Source organism: Mauremys mutica, chromosome 6 (genome assembly GCF_020497125.1).
Source record: "Mauremys mutica isolate MM-2020 ecotype Southern chromosome 6, ASM2049712v1, whole genome shotgun sequence".
In the NCBI taxonomy this organism is placed as follows: Eukaryota; Metazoa; Chordata; order Testudines; family Geoemydidae; genus Mauremys; species Mauremys mutica.
The window spans coordinates 83,774,733-83,796,846 of NC_059077.1; the positions used below are offsets into that span (position 1 = coordinate 83,774,733).

General features: G+C 41.9%; 1 long non-coding RNA gene across 1 annotated transcript; it reads left to right on the forward strand.

The window, feature by feature from the left end:
* The first annotated feature begins 13,295 nt into the window (after positions 1-13,295).
* LOC123373152 lies at positions 13,296-21,884 on the forward strand. Its single transcript, XR_006580585.1, has 3 exons — positions 13,296-13,333; positions 20,042-20,185; positions 21,726-21,884. It is a non-coding gene; the product is annotated as an uncharacterized LOC123373152 (long non-coding RNA).
* The last annotated feature ends 230 nt before the right edge of the window (positions 21,885-22,114 follow it).

A 22,114-nucleotide genomic window follows, 5' to 3' on the forward strand; every position in this document is an offset into this window, starting at 1 on the left:
CTTAAAAAAAAAAATTGGATGGATAAAAAAAAAACAAAAAAAACCAAACCACACCACAACTAAGACCTGAAGCCTTTTTAAATCATGCTAGGTTATGTCTGATTCTATAACCTGACTGAAATATGTGGACCAAATTAAAGCACAGATTTCAAGTTTCCACGTTCTGAATCTTTCTACAAATATTTGTGTCAATTGGGAAAGCTCTCACTAACTATGACACAAGCCATCTTTAATCTTTCGATAAAGAATTTCAAATCTATCAGCTTAGCATCATATTACTAAGAATGAAACCATATGTCACCTAATGACTCAGAGGAGATATTGGCATATGGAGTCTTTCACATCTTAGCTGCCAGTTTGAATCTGGCCCATGTCAGTAATGACCAAAAATTGCTACCATCTGAAAGCTATTTGGTAGCCTATGTGAGATGAGTTGACCATCTCAAGCCAATTCATAGAATTAGGATGTCTATCATAAAACCATTACCACAGATGGCTCTAATTGGCACACTTGTTGGTGCTCTCAGTGACCGGCCAAGGACTAAACAACCTTGGAGAGTGAGCTATCTTCTCCTTTGTAGAAACTGCAAACAAGGGATGAGATATTGACAAGTCAAAGCCAGAAGTTTGCACTAGTACTGTCCATCCTGTGGCTGTAATATGGGTGACATCTAGAGCTGGGCAAAATTCTTCAGCCAAGATTTTTTAGTTATTTTATTTAATTAGGCAAAAAACCGCACATTTGGCAACACCAAAGTGTTTTGCAAATGTGTAGCAGTTTTCCAAAATTGTTTATTTTGGAAGGAAAAAAGCTAAAATTCTGAAAAAGCTTGAAATGTTTTGTTTTGATATTCAGAACCACACAGTTTCATTGTTTGGTTCAAGGTGAGTTTATTTTGAAAATTTGTTTAGTTTTTTTTTAAACCTCAAATGTTTAAAAAAAATTCTCAAAATCTAAATACAACATTTCAGTTCAGTTCAAATAAAATTGTTTGACCCAAAATGAATTTTAAAAATTGTGATAAAAAATGGAAAAAAATTGTTTTTGTCTAACTGGCAATGAATTTTCTGACATTTGAAAATTGCCAGTGCCAACTGGAAAAAAAATCCATAATTTGCTGAGTTCTAGTGACAGTGCTAGACAATTAAGTTGTAAGTCTTGAACTTTTCACAAGCACAAATATTCACTTTATTCTCCTTTCTTTACAAATAAAAAAGGGAACAATATTACCAGTAGAAAGATTAAAATGCTAGAACACCAAACATAGCAGGATCCGAAGTTATCTTACTGTATAATGGGTAAAGAAAATGGTAAGTGGGTAAGAAGTAAACATCTTTTGAAAGAGCATTCCTGAAGTAGGAAAGAACTGAGGGAGTAATGTTAATATGTCAATTGCTTTGGTAGAACACCAAAGTTCTGAGAAAGAAATTCTATAGCCTCTTTGAGGAAAAATTACTGGAAGACCTATCCCAGATGATCAACAGGGAAAATTCTAGAATATGACCACTCAGTTCTCTTTGCAGAGAAAAGATTACATATACATATATATTTATGGTATTTTTGCTAGTTAGATTTAAAACTCATACAGATTTAAAATTCGTAAAACTGTCTTATGCTGGAAAAATCTGAAGACAGAGGGATGTGCATATGCGTATGTACTGGCTATTGTAGAACTGGGAAACGTGGAGACCAGGTAGATGAATAAATTAATTTACACTGGGCCTAATCTTGTTTCTAATTAAGTCAATAGGAGCATTGCCATAGAGATGGTCAAGAAACTAGAAGACTACTTTGAGAACAGGACTGTTCTTCCTGAATAGACTTCTTGTGTCTCATAAGGTTTGTTTTGTGCTGGCAGCTTTTTTCTGATCACAGCCTGTGAATCAAAACATACATACCAGAAAGCAACACCAGTTATTACCATAATGCAGGCCATCCGAATGTTTCTTGTGCTGTCAAATGTCACTTGTGGTACAAACAAGGTTCTGCCATCTGTCTATTCTGGACCACTCTTTGCATGTCCTCTATGTGGTTATATCCCATAAGTTTTCCTTCTCTGAGTAGTGTTTGATGGAGATATTCTTTCAATTGGCCCCTTTTGTGGTTTCCTCCAGCTGCCCAATGGCACAGCTGCCAGGACAAACTCTGGGGCTTCACTCTTAACACGTCCCAGATACTTCAACTTCATCCCTAAAGCTATCCAGTTAAAAAGGTGGAACTGTGATGAATCTTGGCATGTGTCATATTCATTCCATTTAATACCTGGCATGTTTAAGGCATTTGCTTTTAAATAATGAATATAAACTCATTTAGTTATTTAAATTAAGTCAATACATTGCTATATGCTTATTTCCTTTTTGCTACTTACACTATTTACTATTTGCCTTTCACTTGTGTTAACCACCGAAGTGAGACTCGCCAGTTATATTTAGAACTTTTCTAATCAGTTGGCATCTCTCTCCCTCTTCCATGCACTGACAGAGGTTTTTGTCTGTGTTGCAAACACTACAAGAGACAGTTTAAAGTTTATATATCTCCATTTAAAACATTTTTAAAGAAAATAAAAAACATGTATATTAGGCTTGGATTAAAAACACACAAACTAAAGTTTGAGCCTAAACTGGCAATAATCTTTAAGAAGAACTACAATACAGGCAGTAGACACAGTAGTCAAACAGAGCAATAGTACTGAATAATGATAAACAGACATCTATATTTAAAAGTAATAGTGTCCATCTATCTGAACACTTGGCCCTGTACACAATTAAAAACACAGCAAGAGTAACTATCTTAAGTGCAGTTAGAATACCACACAGTTTTTAAAAGTCAAGGAAACGGCATCATTCTGGGATAGGTAATTGAGCAGCATGATGGGTCTGGCTCAGCAAGAGAATTTTCAAGTAATTGATTTTGGTGTGAAGGGCAGGGATTTTTGAATTTGAAGTGGTTATGGCAAAAGGAAGACCATACTGCAGCTGGTACTTGGACTAGCAATAGAAAGCATCATGTGTGCCTGGAAGAAGGCTTATCTCCCCTCTGCTGTACTTGAAAAAAGTAAAATATTTCACGGTACTTAGGTAAATGGTTGATAAAATGCACATATCCATCACTGAACAGAAAGAACAGCCTGCCATCCCTCCTTTACAGATGGGTTTGGTTAAATAGTCAAACTGGCTGGGTGTTAATGTCCAATCAGACTTGAACACAAGTGTTCCATCCTGTAAGGTGGATTCCTACATCAAGGTGTGGAAGTGTATCTTACCTGTTTTGAACCTCTGATCAGCAGTGACTTTTTTTTGCCGCCCCAAGCAAAAAAAAAAAAAAAAAAGAGCACCGCCCACCGTAACACCCCGCCCCCCCCGAGCGCCATGCCGCCCAAGTCCACGCCCCCCCGAGCGCCATGCTGCCCGGCCGAACCAAAAAAGAAAACAAAAACCCCAAGCACCGCCCTGCCCCAAGGTGCCGCCCCAAGCACGTGCTTGGTCAGCTGGTGCCTGGAGCCAGCCCTGCCTATGCTGCACCATTTTCAAGGTAATAAATAGCTTTTTAGTGGCATGGTGATTGGTACAGCACACAATATTCAAGTTGGGAGACAAAAGTCTGATCTCCTTCCACCCATAAGGTTTACACAGGTTAAATATGAGCATAATTTGGCCTAGGGAGTCTTATAAAGATCTAGAATAATAGTATGACCTAAACAGTTGGTTCTCTACTCTGGTTCTCTAATGTAACCAGGTAAACAACTACAACGACTCTAGTAATGTTTTTGTTGCTTTTATAATTTTACTGTTTATTCACATTTCCAGGGGAAGTTTTCCTTGCTAAAAATAAGTCTTCCTTAAACATTATTTGCTATCAATACTAACTGCTTGAAATACTCCACTGATATAGTGATGGAACAAGCTGAGTATAAGTACACTATAGATCAAATTATCTACCTGAGATGGTGGGCATATTAAGATCACTTGAACTTCATTTGCATGATCATTCTGCTAAACATACTAGCTGTGCTGCTGACTGCAGCATTTTGAAAGACACTTAAAATTGCTGTTTAAAAATAAAAAACACATTGCATCATTGAGTATGCAGGAAATGAAATGTGTTACCTCTTCTCAATTTCAAATTAGGTTCAGTACATAACTGTCTGAAGTGAGCACACCTAGCAATAGTTTACATTTGTCTCCCCAGTAAGCTTTTTAATCAAAAGTAATCTGGTGTTAAGCATATTGAAAAGCCTTTCATTAGCCAGGGATGGGTTTGATTTATTCATATGCTGTGCAACATATGTTGCTTATACTGTGGTTTACAGCAAATAAGTGTTTCAATTTCTGATTGATGTTTTGGCATGCTGCCTGTTTTCAATTTTTCATTGTGCAAGACAGGTATTACAGTCTCTGTGATTGCTGGCTTTCAGTGTTGCATGGGCCTCTTAACATTATAGAAGACACACCCCTTGGGGGGGGGCAGAACACAGTAGGTAGCACAGTTGATTCTCATAAGATCTATCAATTGTAGGTTACGTTAACATCCATTGTAAGGCCACTCTATGCTGCAAGAGTGGTATAAAATGTTTTTTGTCAATAAGAATCAGGCCAAAAGGTTCTTAGTTGAATAAGATGCTTCACAAGTGTGTGCATGCATGCACACAAGTTTATGTAACATTAGAGTTCAGCAATAATTACATATGCTTTACATTTTATGCAAGTCAGCCAGTCCAACACACACCACAACACATGTATATCCCACTAGGGTGACCAGATGTTCCAATTTTATAGGGACGGTCCTGATTTTTGGGTTTTTTCCTAATATCGGCTCCTATTACCTCACACGCCATCCTAATTTCACATTTGCTGTCTGGTCATCCTATATCCCACACTTCTAATCAGAAGGAGAATGGTCAGGAAAGGCAGTACAGCAGGACTGGGCTCTGTTACGCACTTCTGGGGGGCATCTCATTTTGGGCCAGATTTCTAAAAGTATTTTGGAAATCCCAGTAGATGCCTATCAGCATCTTTAAGTGCTGAAATCCCCTTCAGTGGGAGTTAGGCACTTAGTGAGATTTTCAAAGGCTCCTATCTGCATCTTTAGGTACCTAAATGCCTTTACAAATTTGGTCCTCGAGTTCTGTGCCTCAGTTTCCCCATCTGTAAAATGGAGAAAATAATGGTTTCTGTCTCCCATCTGTCTTACCTGGTTTGTAAGCTCTTTGGGGAATTTAATATGTGTATATATAGATAAAAGCCAGGTTCCATTTAAATGGGGTTCTCTAGGTCAGTGGTTTTCAAACTTTTTTCCTGGGGACCCAGTTGAAGAAAATTGTTGATGCCCACAATCCAATGGAGCTGGGGACAAGGGGCTTTGGAGGTGCTCGGGGCTGGAGCAGAGGGCTGTGGTACGGGGTGAGGGCTGCAGGATGGAGCCAGGAATGAGGGGTTCAGGGTGGGGGGAGGCGCTGGGCTGGGGCAGTGGGTTGGGATACAGGAGGGGGGCAGGGCTGTGGGCTAGCAGTGCAGATTCTGGGGTGGGGCCAGGGATGAGGGGCTTGGGGTGCAGGAAGGGGTTCCAGGTTGGGGGCCCTCAGACTTACCTCTAGCAGCTCCCAGTCAGCGGTGCAGAGGCAGGCTTCCCGCCTGTCCTGGCACCGCAGACTGCACTGCTCCCTGGAAGCGGCCAGCAGCAGGTTTGGCCCCTAGACAGAGGTACGCAAGCGACTCTGCGTAACTCTCGCCCGCAGGCACCACCCCCTCCAGTTCCCATTGGCCGGAGCCGGTGCTCGGGGTGGGGGCAGTGCACTGAGCCCCATGCCCTGCCCCCAGGAGCGTGGTATCAGAAAAGGTAGACACTAGCTTGCCTTAGCTGGGCAGCACCACTGACAGGACTTTTAACATCCCAGTCGGCAGTGCTGACCAGCCCCAGGCGACCCAGCACCTTGCATGCCACAACCTAGTAGTGGATCACGACTCACAGTTTGAAAAATACTGCTCTAGGTGTACCATAATACTAATTATAACAGCTTCATATTTTTATACTTATCAAGTCACCAGTCAAACAAGTATAAACATGCATTCTTGATTAGAAAACTCACCAAGACACAGTTTAACTTACAATGAAAGGTGGATATTTGAAATACCTTCTGTGGGTATGTTGAGTGCCTTTCACAAGTCAGAAACTGAAAGGTAGATGCTTTGATGCATTGTCAAACTCCCATGCATTGTATAAACTCATTATGTGCAGAGTACAATCAAGCCGAGCAAGAACATAATGTGACTTGTTCCTTACCTTGCCAAAATGGGTAGCGTGAGCTCAACTACATGCCAGATGCACAAATGAAGTCTTTACAGGTGTGTGTACAGTTCTTGAGCAGCTTTAGGCATCTGGAGGCTAGGGTCATCACTGAATAAACAATGATACTACTTTGTATCTAGAAAGCACCTTAAGGCATTAGCTAAATACTCCTAATATCTAAGTGAGGTTGGGAAGTAAACTTAGATGTCCCAATTCACAGAGGAGGAAATGGGCAGATAAGTGATGTGACTTGCCAAAGCTACACAGCCTATCAGTTGCAGAGTCAGGATTAGAATTTAAGAACATCCAACTCTGTACCTACTACCTATTTCTACAGGCCGAGCTGTCTGTAGAATAGTTAAAGTACTAGTAATAATTCACATCTGCTGCTAAAATGCCTCTAAAAAGGTATAAACTGAAATCTAGGATGTGGACTTGGGAGGAAGAAGGGGAGGCAGTTGACCCACAGGAATACAGGAGCAAGGCCATTTTTAAGAGTGCTGAAGAATACACTTGAGATGAGTATACAGCACCCACAATATTTTGCATCTATGTTAAAATATTAGTCATGACAAATGCCCAGGACACACATTAGCCCTGGCATCCTTAACAAGTGTCCTTGTGATTTCAAGGGAAGGAATAGAAGCTGAGTTTCTTCTCTGCCTCCTCCATCTCCCAGCCCAAACTCCATTCCTGCATTGCCTCTTCTTTCTCCTGCTCACCTGCTGATCTACCTTGCTTCTTTGACTCCACATTCATGAGGGTGCTTGCCATTCTGGGTTATAGAAAATAGAGAGTTCCTACTTGTGAAAAAGTGGGTCAGATTGCTGTGTTGGGGAAAGCCTTCCTGTTCTGTCCTTCCTGATAACAGAGCTTCCCTTCTGCCCAGTCCAGGACCCCAGAGACCTCCCTAAGCCCTAGGGGACTGGCCCGATGTGCAGCTCTTGCATGTGCAAGCATGCTCAAGTTCTGCTTTGAACTGAGGTGGAACTGAATTGGAGGAGAGTATGATATAACAGACAAGATTCACTTGGAACCTTTATTCCTTCCCTTCACTGAAAGTAATGATCAACTGAATTACAAAGAAAGACAGTCACTTGTATTTGAGATGCAGGCTCATCTGTGTCAATAACTTGATACTTGTATGAACAAAAGGTATTATAGTGATGATGAAAAAAAAGATTACAATTAATTTTACACATTAATTTGGCAATATTAAAACATTGTGGCATTAAACTAAATATCAAGATTTAGTGAATTCAAAGCTTTGGCACATAGAACATTTTTGTATTCTATTCTATACTCAAACTCTAAAGTGCATCTATACATTTATTCAATTAAACCAGATGGAAACCTAATCTTAGCAAACAGCACCATCTAGTGGAGTCCTTTTCTAGCTAGTACACTGCAATGACGTCAAGGAGTGATTATTTAGGAACAAACCTGTTATAGTCGATAGTTAAATGATATTTTATTTTCCTGTTAATATTTAGTAGCCTTAACAAAATAAAGTACAAATGATCTTCTGGGGCACATATGCAACATAATGTCTTGAATATGGATTGCACAACTAGTTGAGAATTTTAGTACTTAGCTCAGTTGAGTCTAGGCCTGGATAGCTCAGGGGATTAAGATACAAAACCAATACACCATAGTTTTGAATTACAAGTAAAAATATTCCAGGTTATTCAGTGGCATAAGTGAAATGGGTCCAGTTCCTAGTTGACTGGGTTTCACATCATAGATCCACAACAAGTGGCACTAACTGTCAAACACTGACTGGAGACTGAACTACTATTAAGCATCTGGAGGTGGCCCCTTCAGATTATGGTTGAATGAAATTGGTGGGTCAGGAAGGGGAAAGCCTGAAGTGCTGCTGCTTATGCTAAATCAGCTGCCCAGATACAGACTGAGGGCTTCGTTTTACAGCCCTGTCAATCCAACAGCTTTCCCCAGTGCCAAAATTACTTTTAAGAATGTTAGTACTAAGAACTATGGAGCTGTTTTTCTTGAGATCAATGAGTGCCTGAGGGAAGAGCTCAGATCAAGGCAAGCAGATCATCTAGCCTGACCTCCTGTATGGCACAGGCCACCAGAATCACCCAGAATCCACACACTAAACCCAACAACCAAAGTTAGGCCAAAGTATTACAGCCCTCAGGAGACTACACTACAATGTGACACAGGCAGAGAATAGGACAGACCAAGGTGCACCAATACATGAGGTCTCTGCAGTGGCAGGGAAATGATTAAGTGAGATATACCCAAATAATCCTGGCAAGTGACCCGCACCCACATACTGCAAAGGCCAATTCCTTACCGACCCCACATAATGGCAATCAGCTAGACCCTGAGCAAATGAACAAGAACCAGCCAGCCAAGTACCTTAGAGAAAGAATGCTCAGTGTCACCTCAAAGCCCTGGCCCTCCCCATCCAATGTTCTGTCTCTGCCTTCTGAAGCATCAGGGATGGCCATGACCAATGATAAAAAACCTAAATAGAATGTGTTACCCTTCCTGACCCCTGTAAGTGGTCAGCTGAAATCCTGAAGCATGAGCTTTTAGGAACATAAAATATAAACTTGAAGTGAGCCCCAGGGCTATTGAGCCTGCCCCCCTACCTTTACAAGCAACCCCACCACATAATCCCATTCATAAATGCATCCAGCTCTCTCAAAACTAAGTTGCTTGCCCCCACAAATCCTATTGGGAGGCTGATTCCAGAGCTTCTCTCCCTCCTCTGATGGTTGGAAACCTTCTTCTAATTTCCAGCATGAATTTATTCATGGCTAGTTTATACCCATTTGTTCTTGTGCCAACAGTGTGCTTTATCTTAAATAGCTCTTCACATTCCCTTGTATTTACAAACAGCAATATCACATCACCTCTCAGCCTTCATTTTGTTAGGCTGAACAAAGCAAGCTCTTCCAGTCTGCTCTCATAAGATAGGCCCACCATTCCCCTGATCAGCTTAGCAGCTCTTCTCTACACCTGTTCTAGTTTGAATTCACCTTTCTTGACCAGAATTGTACACAGTATTCCAAATGAAATCTTACCAATGCCTTGTAAATTAGCATTAATACCAGCAATCATAACATCAGAAAAAAAATTGGCATCTGTAATGTTTTATTCTTTGCACTGTTCTTTCAGAGAAATTTCACTCTATTGCCATTTAATTTAAGATACCCAGTTTTCTATAGAGAAGATCAATAGACGAGGCAGGTATTCATCCTTCTCCAAGAATCTGTAGGGATGAATGGAAATGCCATGAAATGGCTCAGAGCCCTCCCCCTCCCCTTCTATCTAACCCAGAGGGTGTTATAGACCCTCAGTCCTCTCCTCAACATTATTTAGCATCTTTCTGTGCAATTCAGAGAGCTAGGAGTCAACAGGAGCTGAAATGGCAGCAATACAGTGATGACACCCAGCTCTACAGCTCTTTAATGTCAGAGTTAAAAGGCATAATCTCCCGGCTTTCACAGTGCTTAGCCAAAAATCAATATCTGGATTAAGAATTGGCTAAAGCTGAACACGGAGAAGATTAAGTTGACAGGCAGTAGTAGTGAGAAGCTAAATTGGTGGGAATGATGATCAACCACAACCTCCAGGGTCTCTAAACTGGTGACATTTCGGGACCAGGGATGGATGTGCTCCTCTGGCTGAGTGCTGAACATGTGGCCACACCGGGAGGAGAAGAGAAGGCTGATGCCTCAGACCTGCCATGTGGGAAAATGGCATTCAGAAATGTATGATGTGATGTTTCTTTACAAGCCACAACCAGCCATGCACTGGGCACAGACAGCCATTTGATCTGCAAGGTGATGGCATCAGAGGTGGTAAGAAGCAACATCTGTACCAAGAAGTGGCAAGAAGCAGTAGCAGGATGGGGATGGGTGGTTGAGCAGCAGCAACAGCGCCACAGAAGATGATGACAAGCGGCAACACTAGAGAAGGGGGAAGAGGACACAGCAGCAGAAAATAGTGGTGAAGGAGAACTTGCATGTTGCCAATAGCACCAGAGTGAGCATTTACTCAGTGCTGGGCTGATGATCTCATGAAAGGGATTAGGACTGTTGAGCACCATGACATGGATTTCTGAGAGAATATGCAACTGCTGACCAGTCACAGATGGAAAGCATGTCCAATCCTTTATTATTGAATTAGACCACGCTCCTGTCCTAAACAGACATCCAGTGGCTATTATATTGCCTTTGAAACAAAAGTCTTTCCTTTTATCATTTTGAAATTTGCTGACTTGCAATTTGTTCAGATTTCCCCTTTTTCTTACTTTATGGGAAAGGGTATATGGGAGTGTGAGTTTTCCCTCTCTAAAACAAGGTTTGACTAATGTATTTTCATTAAAGCTTGCTCTGCAAAGACAATGCCACTTTGGGGGAAGGAGCTAATTTCTGCTGTGTCTCCTTTTCACAGAGTTTACTCACCACTGGGGAACCACCTTGTGGCTGCATCTGAAGATTAGTTCTGCCCTATCAGGTCCCTTCCTTTGCTCACCAGTGCCACAGCCTCTCTTGCTCTCCAGGAGTCTCAGGGGCACCTCTTCATGGCTTCACCCTCCAGCCAGGTCACTATTCCAGGGTCATAACAGAGTCTCACTGGACTAGCTGTTCAAGTGCCATCCCAGGCAGTCCTCCAACTCAAGACTGTGCCACTTTCTCAGTGGCTGGTAGTAGGAAAACCCAGGCTGGCCAGCTACTCCAGGTTCCAACCCAGAAATCCTACAGTCATCAGCCAAGGTCTGCACCATCTCAACTCTTGCTGCCATTTCCCTGTTCTTCCAGCTCCAACCTCTGCAGCATTCTTGCTCCCCCACCCCTCTGAGTAAACCCCTTCCATCAAGATCAGGGGGCTTCTGCTTCACCAGATCCAAAAAGTGACTACACCCCTCCACACTTCTTCTCTCACTTCTTGCCATATAGATGCCACTGCCTACTCCTGCCCATGTGGGCTACATTTTCAATTACTGCTTGTCAGTCAAGCCTAAATTTCCCCCCAGGTGCAGCCTACCAGATAAAGCAGCCCCTTCTGAGACACCTTAACCCCTTTAGGGATAATGTAGAGTGAATACCTCATCACAGTCAGACAATCATCAAAATCATCACAGCCACTCTAATTTCAAAATCTTTACTGGTCATGATATATAAGACAGAGATAACAGTTTGAGTTTCAGATCCCTCTAAGAATTTGCAGAAATGGAAGTCAGAAAAAATTACTGAAATTTAGCACACAGGGATTTCATAAAAGAACAAATATGGTGCCTTATAATGTCAGTGATACAGAGTCAAGTGTTGGACATACTGTAGTGATAGGAACTAGAAAAACAGATTACATAAATAATTCTCTTTTCTAACTACAGTATACATGAGATAATATATTTCTCTGGTTCCAAAAAGCTATGTCTAAAAATACTAACCTCTTTGCATTGTTCACAGAGCTTTTTCTTATGACCATCGTAGGTTATGTTGATAGATTAGATTAGTCATTGACAACAATTGTATGCAGCGTTATTGTAGCTGTGTTGGTCCCAGGATATTAGAGAGACAAGGTGGGTGAGGTAATATCTTTTATTGGATCAACTTCTGTTGCTGAGAGAGACAAGTTGGTCCACTCAAAAGCTTGTCTCTCTCAGCAACAGAAGTTGGTCCAATAAAAGATATTACCTCACCTACCTTGTCTCTGTAATTGACAACAACTGGCATTCAAGTTTTCTTCCTATGTACAGCCAATTCCAGAATTGTTTTGTGCCCTTGAATTGTAGAGGCCACAAAATATAAAGATTCTTGGCTCTTGCACAGCTAAATAATTATCACTTATTCTGGCAACAAATATACAAAGGGTAAAAATCACATGTCCTAACCACATTTGTACACATATTAATTTCCTCAGCATACAACTTAGCTTCAATTTAACCTTGAAATTCACAGCTGCAAGGGGCAATTATATAAGTAGGATACAAAACTAAACAAGTCAGAACACAGTAAGAACCCTGGAAAAGTTTCACTTACTCAGAAAAAGTAATAAGCAAAACTGATTTATTAAGCTACCTGACATACAGGGTTGTATTTTACTGTAGCTATATTGTGTAAGCTAAAATATTACTTTACATTATTGCAATGAAATGAGTTTAAATGTCCTGGAGCCAGTGTCCTGTGCTACCACACAAGAGCTCTGTGTTTGATTCCAGGTTCTGGTTATTATTATTTATATCTGTAGTGCATAAGATCCCAAACCAAGATTGGGAGCTCCATTGTGCTATGAAACATAGCGAGAGACAGTTTCTCACTTTCTGGACTAGTATGGGTTGAGAGCACTGTATGAACATAGATTATACTAGCATCTCAACACTGTTATCTAGGGGTCTAACAATATAATGGGTAAACCATCTGTGTGAGAGAGAGAGAAAAAAAGTGGATGGGGGGTGGTTACATTTAGATCAGGTCTCTCTGACTCCAGCAAATATTGAAAGGATTCTGTTTGGAAATCAGAGGAGGTTGGCGCTCAGCCCCACTCCTTTTTCCATGGCTTCCTAACAAGCATATCAGTGAAGTGTGTTTATTTAAAATCAGCAAATTGAACTGAGATTGTTGTACAAGCACCCCTATAGGCCTGTAATAACAGTAAGCACAAACCATCACCAGAGCATGGCAGCCAGAAACAGAGAGTGGATCTAATCTGCCTTCAGCTACACTGGTATAAATCCAGAGTAACCCCCTTGGAAAATAGTGGAATTCCTCCAAATTTATACCAGTGTAACTGACAGCAGATTTGGCCCAGCTTGTTCAGTGGCCGCCAGGGTCTAAAATAAACATGCCGTGATGCACAGATGTGCACTGAAGTTTGAAAAACATGCTCTGTCTTTTTTGAAAGCATGCACCATGAATATTAAACAACTCCGTGCCATTGCTGCCAACAGCACTATGTTCTCTGTTACATGCAGCATTCTTCAGAATTCTAATGATAAGTTAAATTCTAACATAGAACAGCCAGGTAAAGCTTCAGGGAGCAGTGACAAGCTATGGTGTCTAACGGGTATGGTGTCTTCCATCCATTTACATATACCTTTCTTTTTTTGGTTTGGGAAGTCAAAATATTTTTTTCCAACAGACTACATCTTATATCTAAATTGATCCATTTTTATCAGCATTAGAGGTTTTGGAGAAGGATTCTGATTGCCAAACTGTGCAGTTCCCTCAGGTCTATTTTTCCTTTTGGGGAAAGGGAAAGGCTGCTTGCTGTCCCACAACCCTCGTAAAAGAATGGGTCAGCCAAATGGTCAGAAAGACAATATATGCATGGTGTTGCATGAAAACTATAGGGTCTACAACTCCCCTGGTGGCCACAGTTTTCTAGTGACCTCACAAATGTGTTGTGAATGTCTTTGCAATTGGATTTCAAGGCAGGAAGGGATAAAATGATGTTTTAGAGTAAATGTTTAGACAGCAGGGTAGTGGTAAGAGAGTACTGAGGTGATATGACAAAGGACTGTTTGAATGACTAGAAAGTGTGCAGAATTCCCTACAGCCCTACCACTCATCCACTAATTAATCAAATTTTTTACTTATGTCTTCCTGAAATATACCATATCTAATACTTTATAATAGACTAAGAGATATGGGAGGACTCCATTTCTCAAGAATTCACCACAGATTCCAATTTATCATTTTGCAACAATGATAAAATTTAACTATAGTTTGTGTTTGTTTATCTGCTTGAAAGAGCTCATTTTTTGATAGCAATCATTGTAGATCGAGGTGGGCAAACCATGGCCCGCGGGCTGCATCTGACCTGGCAGGCATTTTAATCCGGCCCTCATGCTCCCGCTGGGGAGTGGGGTCTGAGGCTTGCCGCACTCCGATGCTCCGCGCAGCTCCCGGAAGCAGTGGCATGTCCCTCTCCCGGCTCCTACACATAGGGGCAGCCAGGGGCCTCTGCTCCGCACACACTGCCCCAAGGACTGCCCCCGCAGCTGTCTGTGGATGGGGCAGTGTGCAGCAGAGCCGCCTGGCTGTGCCTCTGCATAGGAGCTGGAGGGAGGACATGCCGCTGCTTCCGGGAGCCATTTAAGGTAAGCACTGCATGAAGCCTGCACCCTTGAGCCACCCCCCTGGCACCTCAACCCCCTGCCCCAGCCCTGATCCCCCTTCCACCATCCAAACCCCTCAGTCTCAGCCCGGAGCACCCTCCTGCACCCCAAGCCCCTCATCCCAGACCCACCCCAGAGCCCGCACACCCAGCCAGAGCCATCACCACAACCCCTGCCCCAGCCCAGAGCCCCTTCCTGCACCCTGAAGTCCTAATTTCTGGCCCTTCCCCAGAGCCCACACCCCCAGCCAGAGCCCTCACCCCCTCCTACATCCCAACCCCAATTTTGTGAGTATTCATGGCCCGCCATACAATTTCCAGATGTAGTCCTCGGGCCAAAAAGTTTGCCCACCTCTGTCTTAGATGGTAGCAAATTAAAACTAATACTATATAGTCTGTTCTTTGTTAGAGATGGTGCCTTATGTCACTGTGGCATATGCTCCAGAAGGCATATGCCATGGACCGTCATTTCAATGAGTCCCAATGTAAATTTAAACCCTTGTTAAATATCCATTTCTAAATGTCACTTTTCAGTGAATATTTGCTTGAATAAGCAACCATAAAATGTATTTTATTTCTGTTGCACTGAAGAATAACTTAGGAATGCTTTCCTGAAAGGTAAATGCCACTACACTGAGAGATCAAAAATAGACTCTGGAGCAGCAAACATTTTAACACTCTAAGGATGCTGGGATTTAGGATCCCCCAACTGCACAAGACCATACAGATAGACGACAATGGAGTCTTCAGCACAACTTATTCCTTATCAGTTCAAATTCTTCTCTAGCTTGAAGAAAGCCAGTGTACCTTTGCAAAGCTGTAATTGTCCGAGTGATGGACTGATGCCCCAATAGTTGGAGGTAGACTCAGATTTTGAATACCTGAGGGTATCCAAATCCAGGGGCTCAATTTGGACCCATCTCTAAGTTATTGATTATGAGCTATTTGCAAGAAGAAATAAAGCTGGTTTCTAGAATGAACTTCTAGATTTCTGCAGACTTCTAACAGAGTGTAGTGCTCTGTCCATTGGGATGATGTAGCCTTCTCCCCACCCACCTCTCCCCCATAGTATGCTGCACCCAGTCCACAGACCAGTGCAGAAGGGAAGCCGGGTCATGGCCCTACCTCCTCCGCATCTCCTCTGGGGTGATATGTTTCCCTGGGAGCACTCTGAGAGAATATCCCTGTGCTCCCACAAGTGCAAAGACTGTGCATGTGTGTGCATGTGCATGTGTGTGAAAGAGATCCACTGAATTCCTCCCTGCCCCGAGTTCTCATTCAAGAGCCAGAGGACTTTCTAATCCCAAGAGATGATGGATCAACATGGTTTCTTAAAAGGAACATAAGGTTGCCAGTTAATTATCCTTGATGTTTATAGCTCCCTTTTTCTGAATGAGGACAGTGAGGGCCAGGAGGGTTTGGAATTATTATTATTTATGCAGAGTATTACCACAACACTAAATTAACCATAAATTCCTTTAAGTCCAAAGGCCAAGTGGTATTTTATATAGTTGCTGTAAACATGCCTAAAAAGGCTAAATAATAACCAATTTACTACATCCAAACAGTAACAAAACATTTATAAGCATTTGATCAAGATATTTACAAATGGGCTAAACTCCAGCAGTGCTTAGAGCTATATTGGTCAGCTCCAATGAGGTGAAGCAGATGTTAACAACACACCCTTTAAGAATTTTCTTCTTTATACCCTTTAACAAACAAGTGATGTCACTGCCACTTACTGACTTCCGTTAAAAATCAATTATTAATAAAATCCTTATTTCCAGTCTTAATCCAGATAAGATTTACAAGATTTACTTTCTTCCCAAGACCATTCCTCCCTGTCTCCTCCCCTCCTTCTTGCTGACCAACAGTTTTTCCATTGCACCTGGGTTGACATAAGCTTTAACATTAGTATGTGAGTTGGGAAGAGCCATATTGGCTCATTTTAAAACAGATTATTTTTGTCTTATTTAAAACCATCTGCAGTCAGATGGTCAGAGGCCTTATTTTTAGAAACTTTCCCTTATCCCATTAGTTATTCTTTAGACCAGAAATCCTCTCTACTTTATTCCTCCTGGCCTTATTTTCAAGGCCTTCCCTTCTACTTGCTAGTCAGGGCCTTTCTTTACAACACAAACACATACATATTTCCTTAACCAATTCTTACCAAAGCTAACCCTAATTCTTTAATTTCATATTTATCCTGAAGGGGGGTTATTAATTTTTTTTATAGATGCATATTTATGCTAATAAACTCACCTGTATGAGTAATTTTATGACTCTAAGACTCATTTTAAAAGATACATTCTTTTACCTAATACTCATAATACCTTTTTGGGAAATTATAAGCATGCAAAACATCCCAAGGGGAAAAGAGCGCATCTCTTACAAACAGCTCCTGTCAGAAACCTTGCAGCAGCCTTTCTACTATAACATATTGCAAATAAAAAAGAAAGAAAGGTGAGGTAGAAATGGAAGTTAATGATGCACATGGAAATTGTCATAGAAAACAGAAATTGGAATAAGAAAAAGCAGAGATGGTCTTTTGTTTAAGGACCATCTTAAAAATAAACCCGAATGCTGTTAGCTTCAACTGACAGGTTGACTGGTTCTGGGAAAACAGACTCAAGAACATATAAGCAACGGTGTGCTGTGCTTCTATGACACCAAGTGGTTAACTTGCAAACTTGCATGCCAGTTATTATTCTGTGCTCCTGCACGTTAAGAATGTGTTGAAAATGATTTCTATAAAATCTGAGATTAATATTAGAATAATACCTTGTCCTTATAGATTACTTTACAGCAACAGATCTCAAAGTGCTTTACAAAGGAGAGAAGCATCATTTGCCCCATTTTTTACAGATTGGGAAACTAAGGCGTAGAGTGGGGAAGTGAGTTAGCCAAGGTCACTCCGTAGGCCAGTGACACAGTTCGGCATAGAGCCAAGGTCTTGTGAATTCCAGCCCAGTGTTCTAGCCTCTAGGCAATACTGCTTCCCCAGCCTCGTAGCTGCCCCTGTCTGTCTCCCCAGATACCTGGGACCAAAGTTCTCTCTTCCAATAGACTGCCACCAAACAACAGTTGTGGTTCTTATGCAGGGCCGGCTCCAGAGCCCAGCGGGGCAAGCACCCGCCTGGGGCGGCCCTTTCCCGGGGGGGCGGCAGGCTGGGCTGGCCTGCGGGAGGTCCACCGGAGCCCCGGGAGCAGCGGACCTGCCACAGGCATGACTGCGGAGGGGGCGCTCGTCCCGCGGCTCCAGTGGACCTCCCGCAGGCATGACTGCGGACGGTTCGCTGGTCCCGCGGCTCGGCTGGACCTCCCGCAGGCATGCCTGCGGCAGCTCAAGCAGAGCCGCCGGACCTGCGAAACGTCCGCAGCTGCGGGAGGTCCAGCCGAGCCGCGCGACCAGCGGACCCTCCGCAGTCATGCCCGCGGGAGGTCCGCTGCTCCCGCGGCTCGGGGGCGCCTCCCGGGCATGACTGCTTGGGGCGGCCAAATTTGTAGAGCCGCCCCTGTTCTTATGCTTATTCACTCCCTTTCACCCTTCAAAGGGGTGTTCACTTATTTGTACTCAAGAGAGTGTTCACTTTGGAGAGCAAAATCAATAGATTAAAAAGGAACAATCTCTGAATCACACAAGCAGTCTGTGGCTACAATAAACACCCCATCCAGTTGTTTTTAAAAACAGCTCACAAAACAAGAGATTTTGTTTAAAATCTGTTTAAAATTAAAAGCTCTAAACCAAAATGACAGTCTCTCACAGTGGGCCACAAATGGAAAGGGAAAGATTAAGTCCAGGGCCTTCAACTGGCCCTGGAAGTGAAATGGAAGCCATGGAGGACTTGGGTGATGTGTTCTCTGTTTTTTCTGCTAAGGAGGTGAACTATAGTATTCTACTGGTAGTTTCTGTGTCCACCATTAACCCCAGATATAATGAGTTACTGTACTCCTGTGTTGATATAATGAACACAGATCACAGTGATCAAGTTTTCATCCTAAAGAAATAGGCATAATTATCTAGCAAGCTGGATCTGAAAGAAACATTTTTGACTCTGAATGCTAGCTCAGTGCCCTGGATTTGTGAAAAGTCAAGTAAGACTGTGCTGCCTTAGGCAGGCAGAGGGTAGATACCTTCAATGGAGGTCAGCCTCACAGATGGATCCTTGAAGTATTTCTCTTCTCACCAGTATGCCTGCAGTCCTGTCTGCATCAATTGTGGCTGCTCTCTGTCAAGTTGCTCATCTCTAGCAGGCAGTGGGACACCTTTGTGGAGTTGATTTCAAACGGATTAGATTTTGTTGTTACCAAATAAGAAATGCAATTGCCGTGCCTGAGATTTTTCAGTTATAAGTGTTTCCTAGAATGTGAAATGTAAACGTGACTCTAGGTGAAACAAACTGAAATATAGCAAAGGGCACAGTTAGCCAGTTAGGCATTGGCTAATACTGGGTGTCATGTGGACCCGTATCACTCAAGTGAGAGTTTGTGCTTCAGTGAGGCACAATCATTCTTCAAACAGCCTGGTGTGTAGGGAGATTGCACCTGTTCCCTTCAGCAGGCTGGGTGGGGGGAGGGGGAGTCATGGTCCCACCTCAAACCTGCCCCTATCAACTCCCTCTGAGTCAAGATGCAGCCCCAGGTACACAATCAGTGGACTGCACTCCCCAAAGCACAGGGACTGAAACTGGCATTTGGGGAGGCTCCATACACCCCAGTGCACTCCCTGACAGGAGGCCAGTCTCTAGGCCTAAGAGTTTCATAAACTATTATTTGCTCAGCAATTTTACTATATGTTGTAATCCTCCAGAAGAATGTAAACTGTATGTTAAGTAACTTACCTGGTGAAGTCTCTTCCTTCCTTCATAGGCAGCAAACATCACTGTTATCTAGCACCACATATCAAAAGCAGAGTCAGCATTAAATTAATACTCTGAGTCAGTATTAAACTAATATCCCACAGTGTCAGGGTGAATGCGATCACTGGAACTCCTGTCTCTCAGGTGAGATTTAAAACAACCTGAGATCCTGAGCACTTGTGCCAATCAAAGATCCCCAGGCACTTTAGATGGGGGCAGCAAAGTTAGCCCTGAAGTTTTGGCTAAATTACTTCTTTGCAATTGCATTCCATTATCCTAAATGAATACTGTATTCTCCTTTACTTCCCAGTTCCCATCGTACACTTCGGTGTAAAATTTGTGTGCACTATTAAACAGCTGACGTGCCATCCCAGAGGTGGCTTCAGCAGGAAGTGGTTTGTAAAATGCTATGGGAGGGAAAGCACAATGTACATATAGCAGTTGTAGTAGTAAAAGGGCCTTATTCAACCTTTGCATTTATTCAACCTTGAGTAGGTAGTCCTGAGACTATGGGCCTCATTCATTGAGCATGAGTGGAGAGAAGCCAAATGTGGCAGAATTAACTGGAGGTATTTGAAAGAGAGGGACTGCAGCATTGCCAACACCAAACACTCAAACATCATGAGTCAGTCCCCTCCCCCCATGATATTTTTAAAAAGAATACATGTTGGGTTCTTTATTTGCCTTCTGTTTTTGAGTTTTGAACCTGTACTTGGGTCACATTTTCAAGATTTTTTACCATAACCAGGAAGGCTAGCAACATATTTTCTCATTTAATGGATATTGTGATTCTCAGGTGATGTCTCCAGGAGCTGGGGCTTTAAGTGAAACACCAGATCACAAACCTCACAATGAAATCACGAGAACTAGCAGCACGGTGACTGCTGTGTCCACAACATGCTTCCTCTCCATCCCCTCCATTCTATAGAAGCCTTTCCATGTGAGTTTCATATTGTCAATGTTCCATGAAAATTTCGGAGCAGATGTTGGTGGAGCCAGGGAGTAGCTGTATTTTACAGCATGCTCCCATCTACATCCCATGAATGTCCAAGAGGGAGTTAAAACACACTAATAAGAACATGTGCACAGAAAATGGGGGATTTCACTCCTGCAACATGTAGTCCCCTTCATTCTGACTGTACAAAACCCCTCTGGGGGGATGCCATGGGATACCAGCTCCTCAAAACCTGAGGTGTGGGTAGCAAGGTTCTTCTTATCCCAGAATCTGTAGGGAAAATCACTGGAATCCTTCCGACAGGTTTTCCCCTCTGCACTGGGGAATCTTTCTTTGTTGCAGGAGGCATTCCATAATACTGGCTCAGCAACCCAACTATAAATCCCCCTTTCCCCCATTCTCTTCTTCTGGAACTGGAGTCAGTTAAATAACTCCATCTATAAGATAATAACAGTCAGAATCTTCCCAGAAAGAACAGCCTACTTCAGCCCAGGTTAGATAAAACAAAAAAAATGTTTGCTGTAAAAGTACATAGGATAAAAACATGCTGAAACAAAAGAGAGATTTGTTTAAGCGACCTGCAAAATTGCTATGAAAAGCTGAATGTAGAGTAACTATTCCAAAAAACTGTTCCTGAATAACTTCATGTGTGGACACTCGTTTTCTGGAATAAGAATGTCCTGTTCCAGTTTAGCTTAATCCACTTGGAAAGTAAATTTAAATAAGTGGGATTCAAATAAAAGTGTCCACACACAGAGTTATTCTGAAATAGTTACTGCACTTTAAATTTACGCCCTAGCTTTCAGACTGTAGACAAGCCCTTAGTTACCAAGTTAGAAACTAGATAGCTACTGTGATTTAACTTGTACATAGGCATGTCTACCCAGAGACACTAGGAAAGTAAAAACACATGAAATAAAGGTGTGAATTTAAAGCACAGTGAACTATTGTAAACCCCTGTATGGATGATCTCTCTCATTCAGAAGTAAAATAGCCTTAGTTCACTTTAGCTTTTAATTCACAAAGGCTGGAGGACCTGGCCTCATGCACTATATTTATAGTATGTCTATGTTTAAATAAGAAATCTTCCTTCTGTTCTTCCACTTTCATCACAATTGTATTATTTGCTTCAACAGGGTTGTTAATCTGCTTCAAAAGATACTATTTAACTTCTTAATGAAGATGAATTATTTATATAGTTCCACATTTTGCCCTATTTCTCAGTACTTTCATTAATCTTTCTTCTTGATACATATATTTCTATTAGAATTTGTAGTTTTATGTACACACACAATGCTAACAGATAAAAGGGGGAAATGCAGTAAATGCAAGTAAAATGTACATTTCTAAGTACCAGGAATCATGAATAAAAATGCATTAACATATGAATGGTAACGCACTCCTCCATAATTGAAGTGTCTGTGAGTGATCCAATGTTATGTTTGCAAATTGACAAAAAAGTCATTTATGTTAGCTATCCTAACTCACATATTGTTGTTTTATTATGCCATGGCTCTTTATATAGAATCAACTCATACAACAACCTTCCATGCCTACATGCAATGGTTTCACACAGGAAGAAGAATAGAAAACTAAAACTAAAACAAGAAAAGAAAATTACAAGAGAATCACCAGGCTGATCCCACCCTGTATCATATCACTTCCATCCTGCAAAAAGCCCTGTTAGAATCCACTTGCATTTTTCCTGCTATGCCTTTATAAACTTATTTCCATAAAGATTTACATTTTGTTGTCTTTAAATTGTGTCATATATCAAAATTTTATACAAAGCAATCTCTGCCATTTTTCCATATCAGCCTTTGACACTGGGATCATATAATTTCTCCCTCTGAGTAGAATTACTCTGTTGGCACAAGAAAGAAAAACTGATATCCACTGTTTAAAAATTCTTGT